The sequence below is a fragment of the Gorilla gorilla genome, chromosome 7, assembly GCF_029281585.2.
Source record: "Gorilla gorilla gorilla isolate KB3781 chromosome 7, NHGRI_mGorGor1-v2.1_pri, whole genome shotgun sequence".
Lineage (NCBI taxonomy): Eukaryota > Metazoa > Chordata > Mammalia > Primates > Hominidae > Gorilla > Gorilla gorilla.
This window is the reverse complement of record NC_073231.2, coordinates 100,638,375-100,649,710: the sequence shown is the minus strand read 5'-3', so window position 1 is coordinate 100,649,710 and position 11,336 is coordinate 100,638,375.

The following is an 11,336-nucleotide window of genomic DNA, read 5'->3' as shown; positions in this document are numbered from 1 at the left end:
TCCTAATTTTTACATATTTATTGAAGTGTAACTGATATACAATAAACTGCATGTACTTATGTAAGTGTATGTATTATATAGTATATACTATATAATGGCATAGTATATAGTATAGTATTATAGTATATAGTATTATATAGTATATAGTTATATGGTATATAGTATAGTATTATATAGTATATGTTATAGAGTATATATAGTTATATTGGGTAAGATTTCACATTCATATACACTTGTGAAACCTTCACCACAATCGAGATAGCGAATGTGTCCATCATCTCTAAAGGTTTCCTTGCATCTTTTGTAATTCCTCCATCCTGTCCCTCCCCAACCTCTACACCCCATCTGCAGGCAACCATTGACCTGCTGTATATCACAATAGGTGAGTTTACATTTTCTAGAACTTTATATAAGTAAAATTATACCGTATGTACATTTTGACTTCTTTCACTTAGCACAATTATTTTGAGATTCATTCATGTAGTTATGTTTATAATAGTTTATTCTTTTTTATTGTTGAGTGGTATTTCACTATATAGATGAAATACAATTTGTTTATTCTGAACTTATATATTTTTCTGTTTTTGGAGTTAAAATGTCTTTTTCTTAGAAAATGGTGTTTTTAATAAATGATGGTTACCTTTCTAGTGTCCTCATGTACCAAAAGAAAAAGTTAGGCTGGGAACAGTGGCTGAAGCCTGTAATCCCAGCTATCTGGGAGGCTGAGATGGGAGATCACTTGAGGCTAGGAGTTTGAGACCCACCTGGGCAACATAGTGAGACACCCCCTCCCCCCGCCATCTCTAAAAAAGTGGTGCCTGCCTGCAGTCTCAGCTACTCTGGAGGTTGAGACAGGAGGATTATTTAAGCCCAGGAGTTCGAGGCTGATTGCACCACTGCAGCTTGGGCAATAGAACAAGATCTTACCTCTTAAAAAAATAAACAAAAAGTTGGCAACTTAATGTCAATCCCCCAAGTACATATATTTTAGAAATATAAGGATCTGCAAAATCCAGAAGCCTGGAAAGAACTGCCCAGTGACTTCCCGTTGATAGACTCAGTCTCCTTTTCTCAGACAAGTGGTGTAGGGGAAGGCAAATAACCTGAGCCTACCAAAGCACTGTACTTTTGCGGAGGCCATCATGAAAGATGTTCCCTCCTTTTCTGGAATTTGAAGCTGCTAGCAGACACTGCTGTGGTGTGCAGAATGCCTGCTGACCATGAAGCCAGGTGAAGGTAACGAACTGAGAGGTGGAGGGAGGCAGAAGGAGTCATGGTAACACTGGGTGAACCTCTGGATTTATCCCTTCCTGTACTCATCAACGATTGAAAATTCCCTAGTACAAAAGCGAATAAATTCCTTTTCTGCTCAAGCTAATTTGAACTGACTTTTTGTCACTTGCAGCCAAAGGTCCTGACTAATAAATCTGTTCATATACATCATGTAGCTCTGGTCAGGTAGAAATATATGCAGGAGAAAACATGGCTCTTAGAGGCTGGGCGCAGTGGCTCACGCCTGTAGTCCCAGCACTTTGGGAGGCCGAAGCGGGTGAATCACGAGGTCAGGAGATCGTAGACCATCCTGGCTAACACGGTGAAACCCTGTCTCTACCAAAAATACAAAAAATTACCTGGGTGTGGTGGCGGGCGCCTGTAATCCCAGCTACTCGGGAGGCTGACGCAGGAGAATGGCGTGAACCCGGGAGGCGGAGCTTGCAGTGAGCTGAGATCATGCCACTGCACTCCAGCCTGGGCCACAGAGCGAGACTTCATCTCAAAAGAAAAGAAAAGAAAAGAAAGCATGGCTGTTAGAATAGGTTCTCTCATGTGGTGAGGAGAAAAAGCTCTGTACTTTTCTCCCATCACTTTTTGGAAGCTGTAGTGACTCCCATTCCTATGCTAATTTACCTGTTGACCTTCACAGAACTATTAAAATCCAGTCTCCAAGTCCTTATCTGAAAACTGTGATACAGGTTACCCCTGATAAGCACGTGACCCTGTAGTCTAATTCCAACATTAAGGGGACAGCTTAGTGCACTGATCCATCACTTCCAGTAACAGAGAAGAGGAAGAAACCAAACTTCTGCTTTTTTAAATTTATTTATTTATTTATTTATTTATTTATTTATTTATTTATTTATTGACGGAGTCTTGCTCTGTTGCCAGGCTGGAGTGCAGTGGCACGATCTCGGCTTACTGCAACCTCCGCCTCCCGGGTTCAAGCGATTCTTCTGCCTCAGCCTCCCGAGTAGCTGGGACTATAGGCGCCTGCCACCGCGTCTGGCTACTTTTTTTGTAATTTGAGTAGAGATGGGGTTTCACCATATTGTCCAGGCTGGTCTCGAACTCCTGACCTCATGATCTGCCCGCCTTGGCCTCCCAAAGTGCTGGGATTACAGGTGTGAGCCACCATGCCTGGCCTCTGCTTTTTATTTATATTTTAACTCTATCAAGGGCTTATTTTTTTTATTTTTTATTTTTCGAGATGGAGTTTCGCTCTTGTTGCCCAGGCTGGAGCACAATGGTGCGATCTCAGCTCACTGCAACCTCCACCTCCCAGGTTCAAGTGATTCTCCTGCCTCAGCCTCCCAAGTAGCTGGGACTACAGGTGCCTGCCACCATGCCCAGCTAATTTTCTATTTTTAGTAGAGACGGGGTTTCACCATGTTGGTCAGGCTGGTCTCGAACTCCTGACCTCAAGTGATCCACCCGCCTCGGCCTCCCAAAGTGCTGGGATTACAGGCGTGAGCCATTGCACCCAGCCTATCAAGGGCTTATTTTAACTCGCAGTGGCACGATGACAGCTCACTGCAGCCTCAACCTCCTGAGAAGAAACACCTTTCTTTTCAGTAAACCCATCCCAAACTAAAACATCCCAATTCTCAGCCCACAATTGTGTCAGGGCTCAACTCCTCCTGCAGAGCAGTCAGGGAGAGTGCAGAGGTACTACAGCCCCTCTTTCCCACACCAGATATGTCATGATCCTTTACAAACACCAGCATCAGCCAAAAGTCAACATGCTGTTTGGCTGCAGATGACTACTGCATTTTAAAGGCCAGAGCAGCAAAAAATGCACCAGAAATAGAGGAAGCTCCCTTCTCAGAAACTCCCACTCATCCTTCAGATCTCAGCACCAAAGCTCCTTTCTCAGGGACCTTTTCTTATCCCAAAATCCAAAGTCATGTCCCCCCACCACCTTTTTTTTTTTTTTTTTTTTTTGAGATGGAGTATCACTCTGTCACCTAAGCTGGAGTGCAGTGGCATGATCTCGGCTCACTGCAACCTGTGCCCCCCGGGTTTAAGTGATTCTTCTGCCTCAGCCTCCTGAGTAGCTGGAATTACAGGCGCCTACCACCACGCCTGGCTAACTTTTGTATTTTTAATAGAGACGGGGTTTCGCTACGTTAGCCAGGCTGGTCTTGAACCCCAGACCTCAGGTGATCTACCACCTTGGCCAACCAAAGTGCTGGGATTACAGGCGTGAGCCACCACACCCGGCCAGTCATGTCCCCTTGTTACACTTACATAGAATCCTGCATTTACTCCATTACATTAACCCATTTCTGCCTAGTGTTCCATTATTGAAATGCTAAGCTTGTGAGAGTTATTTATATCCTACTGCTCAAGGTCATTGCCAAGGTCTGATTGCAAAAATTCAAAAAATTGCAACCTCCAGCATAAATGGCTTAATGATGGTTTTTACTCACATTTTTATTTGTATCATTCATTTTCTATTCCTCTTCCCTGTCACCTTCCCTTAGATCGTGAGCTCTGAAAGCCCAGTCACTTGCAGCCTTTCACTCCCCAGTGTCCCAGCATCTAGGGACACAGCAGGTGCACAATCAATAAGGAACAGGAAAAACACCCTTTCCTTTCAAACTTTGCTGTTGTCCTGAAAAAGATCTTCCAGTCTTTGATGCATGTGCCTGACCATGGGTGCAGCCTTGGCATTCATACATTTCTCTATTCCAGTCTTCAGAGTCATTATTTTTCATGGGAGAGCAGAACTTTCTGTTTCACTCTAGCGGCAATAGTCCTTTTAAGAATCAGTTCTCAGCTCCCAAAACATCTTTCTTCATGTTCCATGCTTTCCAACTGTGAAACCCACAGGCAGGGGCAAGTGTTAGGAAGACAGGACATTTACCACTTCTTGGCACCTTTGCTCCAGAAGAATTTAAGTGCCCAAACCTACCCCAGACCCATTTCAGATGGCCAGCAGGCAGCCCCTGGATGCCCCGCAGCCCAGTGTTGCCATAGCCCACGCTCTGCACCCACTCTAAGCGCCAAAGAAGCTGCCAAAGGAGCTCCCAGGACCCATGCCTTGGGCTCCCTCCCTCCACCTTGGTGCCTTAGTCTCCTCCCCGCATCATCTTTGAGAAGAATTACCTTGAGGGGAGCCTTAGGTTTTGCCATTTTACCAGACAGAATGAGAGCCTCGGGTGAAATGTTTTTGTTCGAGAGCTGTGTTTTGTAAGAAGACACTTCTTCTTTTATTTATTTGTTTGTTTGTTTGTTTCTTGAGATGAAGTCTCACTCTGTTGCCCAGGCTGGAGTGCAGTGGCATGATCTCCTCTCACTGCAACCTCCGCCTTCCGGGTTCAAGCGATTCTTCTGCCTCAGCCTCCCACGTAGCTGAGATTATAGACATGCGCCACCATACCTGGATAACTTTTGTATTTTTAGTAGAGATGGGGTTTTGCCATGTTGCCCAGGCTGGTCTCGAACTCCTGACCTCAAGTGATCCGCCTGTCTTGGCTTCCCAAAGTGCTGGGATTATAGGCGCGAGCCACCGCACCCGGCCTCAAGACACTCTTTTTGTGACAGGTCTGAAGTCTGTGGCTACAGGGCTGTGGGGAGACCCCTGCACCACCTGAAGGCCAACTCAGCTCACAGGCTGGTCAGGAGAGAGATGGACAAGGCATCAATTAACAACAAATGCAGGGGAGAGGAAGTAATGCATTTTCCTTACTCATGGTAAAGGTCATGGCTGAGGTTCATAAAACTTTAAGAACACTAATTTAAGGGAATCATATACTTGCTTCCCCCAAACCCCATCACCCTTGCAGTTCTAGATACAATAGAGTTGGTCTTGGAGAAGACCACTTAACCATGAGAGGCTGGGAGAGGGTTGCAATGATGGGCCACCCAAGAGATGAGAGTTCTCAACCCCCCAGGCAGAGGCAGAGCCCAGCAGAACTTCCAGGTCGGGTGGGACAGGGATGCCTCGCTCCGTTTGTATTTATTTGTAGCTGTGCCCCAAACTTCCCGTTGCAAACTTCATTTGCATCCGCCCCCATAAAATCAGAAACAAGTGTGCGAATATCAGTGCCTTTGAGTGAGACCCAAAGAAAGGGAGACCCTGGCTCTTTAAACCAAAAAACAAAACAAAACAAAACAAAACAAAAAACAAGCAACGAATTGGGAAAGAATACTTAGGAAACACATATCTGATAAAGGACTTGCATCCAACATATACAAAGAACTTTAAAAATTCAACAATAAGAAAAAGACAGAATAGGCAAAAGATAAATAGCTACCTCACCAAGGAAGATATACAGATAGCAAATAAGCATACGAAAATATGCTCAACATCATATGTCATTAGGCAATTGTCACTTAAAGTAACAATGAGAGGCAGAGGCAGAGCCCAGCAGAACTTCCAGGTTACTACACACATTAGAATGGCTAAAATCCAAAACTGACACCACTAAATGCTGACAGGGATACGAAGCAACAGAACTTTCAGTCATTGCCGGTGGGAATGCAAGACGGTACAGCCATTTTGGAAGAGAGTTCGGCAGTTTCTTATTAATCCAAAGGTTAGTAGTACCACACCATCAAGCAATTGCACTTCTTGTTAGTTACCCAAATGGGTGGAAAACTTATGTCCACAAAAACCCTGCACATATTTATGGCAGCTTTATTCACAATTGCTAAACTTGGAAGCAACCATGATGTCCCTGAATAAATAAACGCCCACATACTCATACAATGGAATGTTATTCAGCAATAACAAGAAATGAGCTATGAAGCCATAAAAAGACGTGGGGGAGCCTGAAATGCCTGTTGCTAGTCAAAGAAGCCAATCTGAGAAGGCTGCATACTGCATGATTCCAAACAGCTGACATTCTGAAAAGGCAAAACTACAGAGACAGTAAAAAGTCAGTGGTTGCCAGGGACTCGGGAAGGGAGGGAGAGATGAATACGGAGAGCACACAGGAATTTTAGGGCAGTAAAACTGCTTACTCCAGATGCTGTGATAGTGGACATGTGAGACCCACAGAAACATTTGTCAAAACCCACAGAACAGTACACCACAAAGAGTGAACCCTATGTAAACTATGGTCTTTAGTTAATAATAATTTATCAATTTGCCTCAATTGTAAGCAATGTGCCATTCAAATACAAGGTGCTGAGTTAGAGGAAACTGTGTGTGTATGGGCGGAGGGGAGCCCGAGTGTATGGAAATTCTCTGTATGTTTTGTCCAATTTTTCTGTAAGCCTAAAACTGATCTTTTTAAAAAAGCAAAATAAAGACATTCCCAGATAAACAAACACGGAGGAAGTTCATTGCTAACAGATTCATCTTTTAAAAATTACTAAAGGAAGTTCTTGAGGCTGAAAGCAAGTGATCCCAGACAATAATTAGAATTTGCTGAAAAAAACAAAGAGTATTGGTAAAAGTAACTATTTAATTATAAAAGATAAATACATATTTCTTCTCTAAACTGATTTTTAAAATAATTGTATAAAATAATCTGTATATAATTATATTGTTGAACTTACATTATAGATACATATATATTTGACATAACAGCACAAAGGAGGTAAGTTGAAAGCAAAGCTGTACTGGAGTAAGACAATGACACCAGATTGTATCTTGAATCCATGGCAACAAATAAAAAGAACCAAACATCACAAATAAGGTTAATATAGCAAATACTACATATACTTTTCTTTTGTTCTCTCAGTTTCTTTAAAAGACAAAATTATCTAAAGTAATAAGTATATTTATTATAGTGTTTATAACATATATAGATGTAATATGTATAAAAATAATAGTATCAAAGAGGGAAGAGGGAATAGAGCTTTTTAGGACTAACGCTTCTATATCTCACTGGAATTAAGTTAGTATAAATCTGCTTAGTATGATAGCTGGGTGCAGTAGCTCACACTTGTAATCCCAGCACTTTGGGAGGCCAAGGCAGGGAGATCACTGGAGCCCAAGAGTTTGAGACCAGACTGGGCAGCATGGAGAAACCCTGTCTCTACAAAAAATACAAAAATGAGGTGGGTGCGGTGGTGCCTTCATATAATCCCAGCTACTCGGGAGGCTGAGGGAGGAGGATGGATTAAGCCTGGGAGGTCAGAGCTGCAAGTGAGCCGTGATCACACCATTGCACTCCAGCCCGGGCAACAGAGCAATATCCTGTCTCAAAAAAAAAAAAAAAAAAAAATGTATATGATAAATCCTTAGAGTAACCACTTAAAAAAAAATCAAATGAAACATTTAGAAAAATAGTAAAATAGCAAGTGCAAAGCCAACTACATCAAAAATATTAAATGTGAGTGAAGAGCCTGAGAGTTCGAGGCTGCAGTGAGCTGTGACTGTGCCACTGCACTCCAGCCTGGGTGACGGAGCAAGACCCTGTCTCAAAAAAAAAAAAAGAATGAATTAAATAATGCAAACAAAACTAAAAGCATTTGTGCTTCAAGGACACTCAAAAAAGTTAAGAGAACCAACTGAATGGAAGGAAATATTTCCACATCATATATTTGACCTTATATCTAGAATACATAAAGAATACTTAACATCTCAATAATAAAAACACAACCCAACTTAAAAATGGGCAAAGAGGGCTGGGCGCAGTGGCTCACGCCTCTAATTCCAGGACTTTGGGAGGCCGAGGCAGGTGGATCACCTGAGGTCAGGAGTTCAAGACCAGCCTGGCCAACATGGAGAAACCCCGCCTCTACTAAAAATACAAAATTAGCTGGGTGTGGTAGTGTGCACCTGTAATCCCAGCTACTCAGGAGGCTGAGGCAGGAGAATCGCTTGAACCTGGGAGGTGGAGATTGCGGTGAGCCAAGATTGTGCCATTGCACTGCAGCCTGGGCAACAAGAGCAAAACTGTCTCCAAAAAAAAAAAAAAAAAAAAAAGGCAAAGAATTTGAATAGACATTGCTCCAAATAAGATATACAGACAGCCAATAAGCACATGAAAAGGTGCTCAACATAATTAGCTATGATGGAAATGTGAATTAAAACTATAGTGAGAAATAGCTGCATTCACTGGGGTGGGTATAATCAAGAAAATAATAAGTATTGGCAAGGATGTGGAGAAATTAGAATCCTCATCCCTTGTTGCAGGGATCGTAAAATGGTACAGCCACTTTGGAAACCAGTCTGGTTGTTGAAGTTAACCACAGTTACCATATGACCCAGCAATTTAACTCCTAGATATATACCTAAGAGAAACGAACATATGCCCACACAAAAACCTGTATACAGATAATCCTATCAGCATTATTCATAATAACTAAAAAGTAGAAACAACACAAATGTCTATCAACTAATGAATGGATAAAATGTGGTAAATACATACAGTGGAATATTATCTGGCACTAAAAAGGAATGAATGATACATGGAACAACATGGATGAACTTTAAAAAGATTCCAAGTGAAAGAAGCATGTTGTATGATTCAATTTATACGAAATGTCCAGAATAGGCAAACATAGAGATAGAAAATAGATTAGTAGTGGTTGCCTAGGGCTAGGGAGGATAGAATGATTGGGTTGACAGCCAGAAGGGTATGAGGTTTCTTTTGGGAGTAATAAAAATGTGTTAAAATTGATTGTGGTGATAATTGCATAGCTCTATGAACGTACTAAAAACCACTGAATTGTATATTTTATTTTTATTTATTTATTTATTGAGACAGGGTCTCCCTCTGTCATCCAAGCTGGAGTGCAGTGGTGTGATCACAGTTCACTGCAACCTCCACCTCCCTGACCTAAGTGATCCTCCTGCCTCAGCCTCCCAGGTAGCTGGGACTACGGGTGTGTGCCACCACGTCCGGCCACATTTTTGTATTTTTTTGTAGAGATGGGGTTTCTCCATGTTGCCCAGGCTGGTCTCAAACTCTTGGGTTCAAGCAATCTGCCCACCTTAGCCTCCCAAAGTGTTGGGATTACGGGCATGAGCCACTGCACCCGGCTGAATTATACATTTTAAACGGGTGAATTGTACGGTATATGAATTATATCTCAGCAAAGCTGTCACCAAAAAAGCTCATGTATAAATAAAAGAACTTAAAATTCTGAAAATAGTTTTATTATGGAAACAAAATAAGGAGGGTAATTAAGCATGAAATAATTTCCTTCTTGATAAAAGTATATTATTACAAAATTTGAAGTGTTAGTTTATAGCCCTAATCTTTTAAAGAATTTGTGTCTGCTGACATGAACTTTGATCCTTTGCAAAGATGCAACTTTAGTTACAGGAGGGACATATTTAATCTAAATACACATTGTCACAGATAAGACTCAGAGGATAATATATATAAAGCTAACTATACTCATCTGTGTTAAATAGCTATACAAAGCTACTAACTTAAAATACAAAAGGGTTGTTTATGAGACATTTCAAACTATAAGTTTGGAATTCTTGTTCCTTTGTGATACCATTATTCTACTAAATACATATAGTGGTTAGAAGTCCAGTGTACCTCTTACAGAACAGCACATAGGATTAGATATGCCAAGATTAAAATGTTGCACATTTTAGGAAACTCAGAAATAATTCAAAGACGCTTTTATGCTAAACTCAACAAATTTGGTTCCAAAATTTCTTTTTTTATTATGAAAAAGTAAGTATAATGTTTAGACATTAATGTACAGAAAATAATTGTCATATATATTCCTTTATAATTTTCACACCTGTTTAAAGTGTTAATTCTACACATTAAAAAACATACTAATGAGATCCTGTTTGAATAGGAAATTGCTAAATTTTACTTGCAACTTTTTGTAGCTATAATTCTAATACACATTGGGATCTAAAACTATTAGTAAACAGCAACAATAGAGACTACGTATTTTTTAAATTGGGCAAATGAAAGAAGAATATATTGAGATGTAAATTAGGAAGTAGTTATTTGCGTTACAAATATGCAGATTAATTAATAACATACACCCTTTAAATACTAAAGCATTTAAAATAAGTTTAACAAAAAAGGCAACTTACATACTTTTTAAAACCCCATCAGTTGTATAAAGAGAGGCACTACTTTTATCCACGAAAAGCATCAAAATTTTTTAACAGTTCAAAAATAGGGGCCCAAAACAACTGATTTATCAGAAACAAAACAATACAATGGCTATTCACAGTGTAAGAAATTAAATCTATTTTTTAAAGCATGTTTTTCAGTCTCAATTTATAACACACTTTGACTTCCATTTCTGCTTTTCCTTAAATCAATCTGGACTGTGTGGAAGAATGCCATAACATGAAGCTATTAGCAATCTGGGTTAATGTTCTACAAAAAAAATATGCTGCCTATATCCACAGAAAGTAAATGAAGAAAAAAGTTAGCACTGAAGTACAATGCATACTCCTTAGGTTCTTAAACTCTACCAGTCTAACAGAAAGCACCAAGATACAGATGCCAAAGTCAGAAAAAATACAAACCAGCTCAGAATCAATATCATATATCTTATTCAAGGTAAATTTTATGTTAGATTGTTTGTCTGGCATTTGGGAGGCTAAATTAACTTAGGAGGCTAGAAATCCCATCTCTACTTTTTTTTTCTTTTTGAGATGGAGTCTTGCTCTGTTGCCCAGGCTGGAGTGCAGCGGCATGATCTCGGCTCACTGCAAGCTCCGCCTCGCCGCTTCACGCCATTCTCCTGCTTCAGCCTCGGAGTAGCTGGGACTACAGGCGCCCGCCACCATGCCCGGCTAATTTTTTGTATTTTCAGTAGAGACGGGGTTTCACCGTGTTAGCCAAGATGGTCTCGATCTCCTGACCTCGTGATCTGCCTGCCTCAGCCTCCCAAAGTGCTGGGATTACAGGAGTGAGCCACCGCGTCTGGCCTCCATCTCTACTTTTAACAAAGACTTGCGCCGGGCGCAGTGGCTCACGTCTGTAATCCCAGCACTTTGGGAGGCTGGGGTGAGTGGATCATCTGAGGTCAGGAGTTCGAGACCAGCCTGGCCAACATGGCGAAACCCCGTTTCTACTAAAAATACAAAAATTAGCTGTGCTTGGTGGCAGGTGCCTGTAATCCCAGCTACTCTGGAGGCTGAGGCAGGAGAATCACTTGAACCTGGG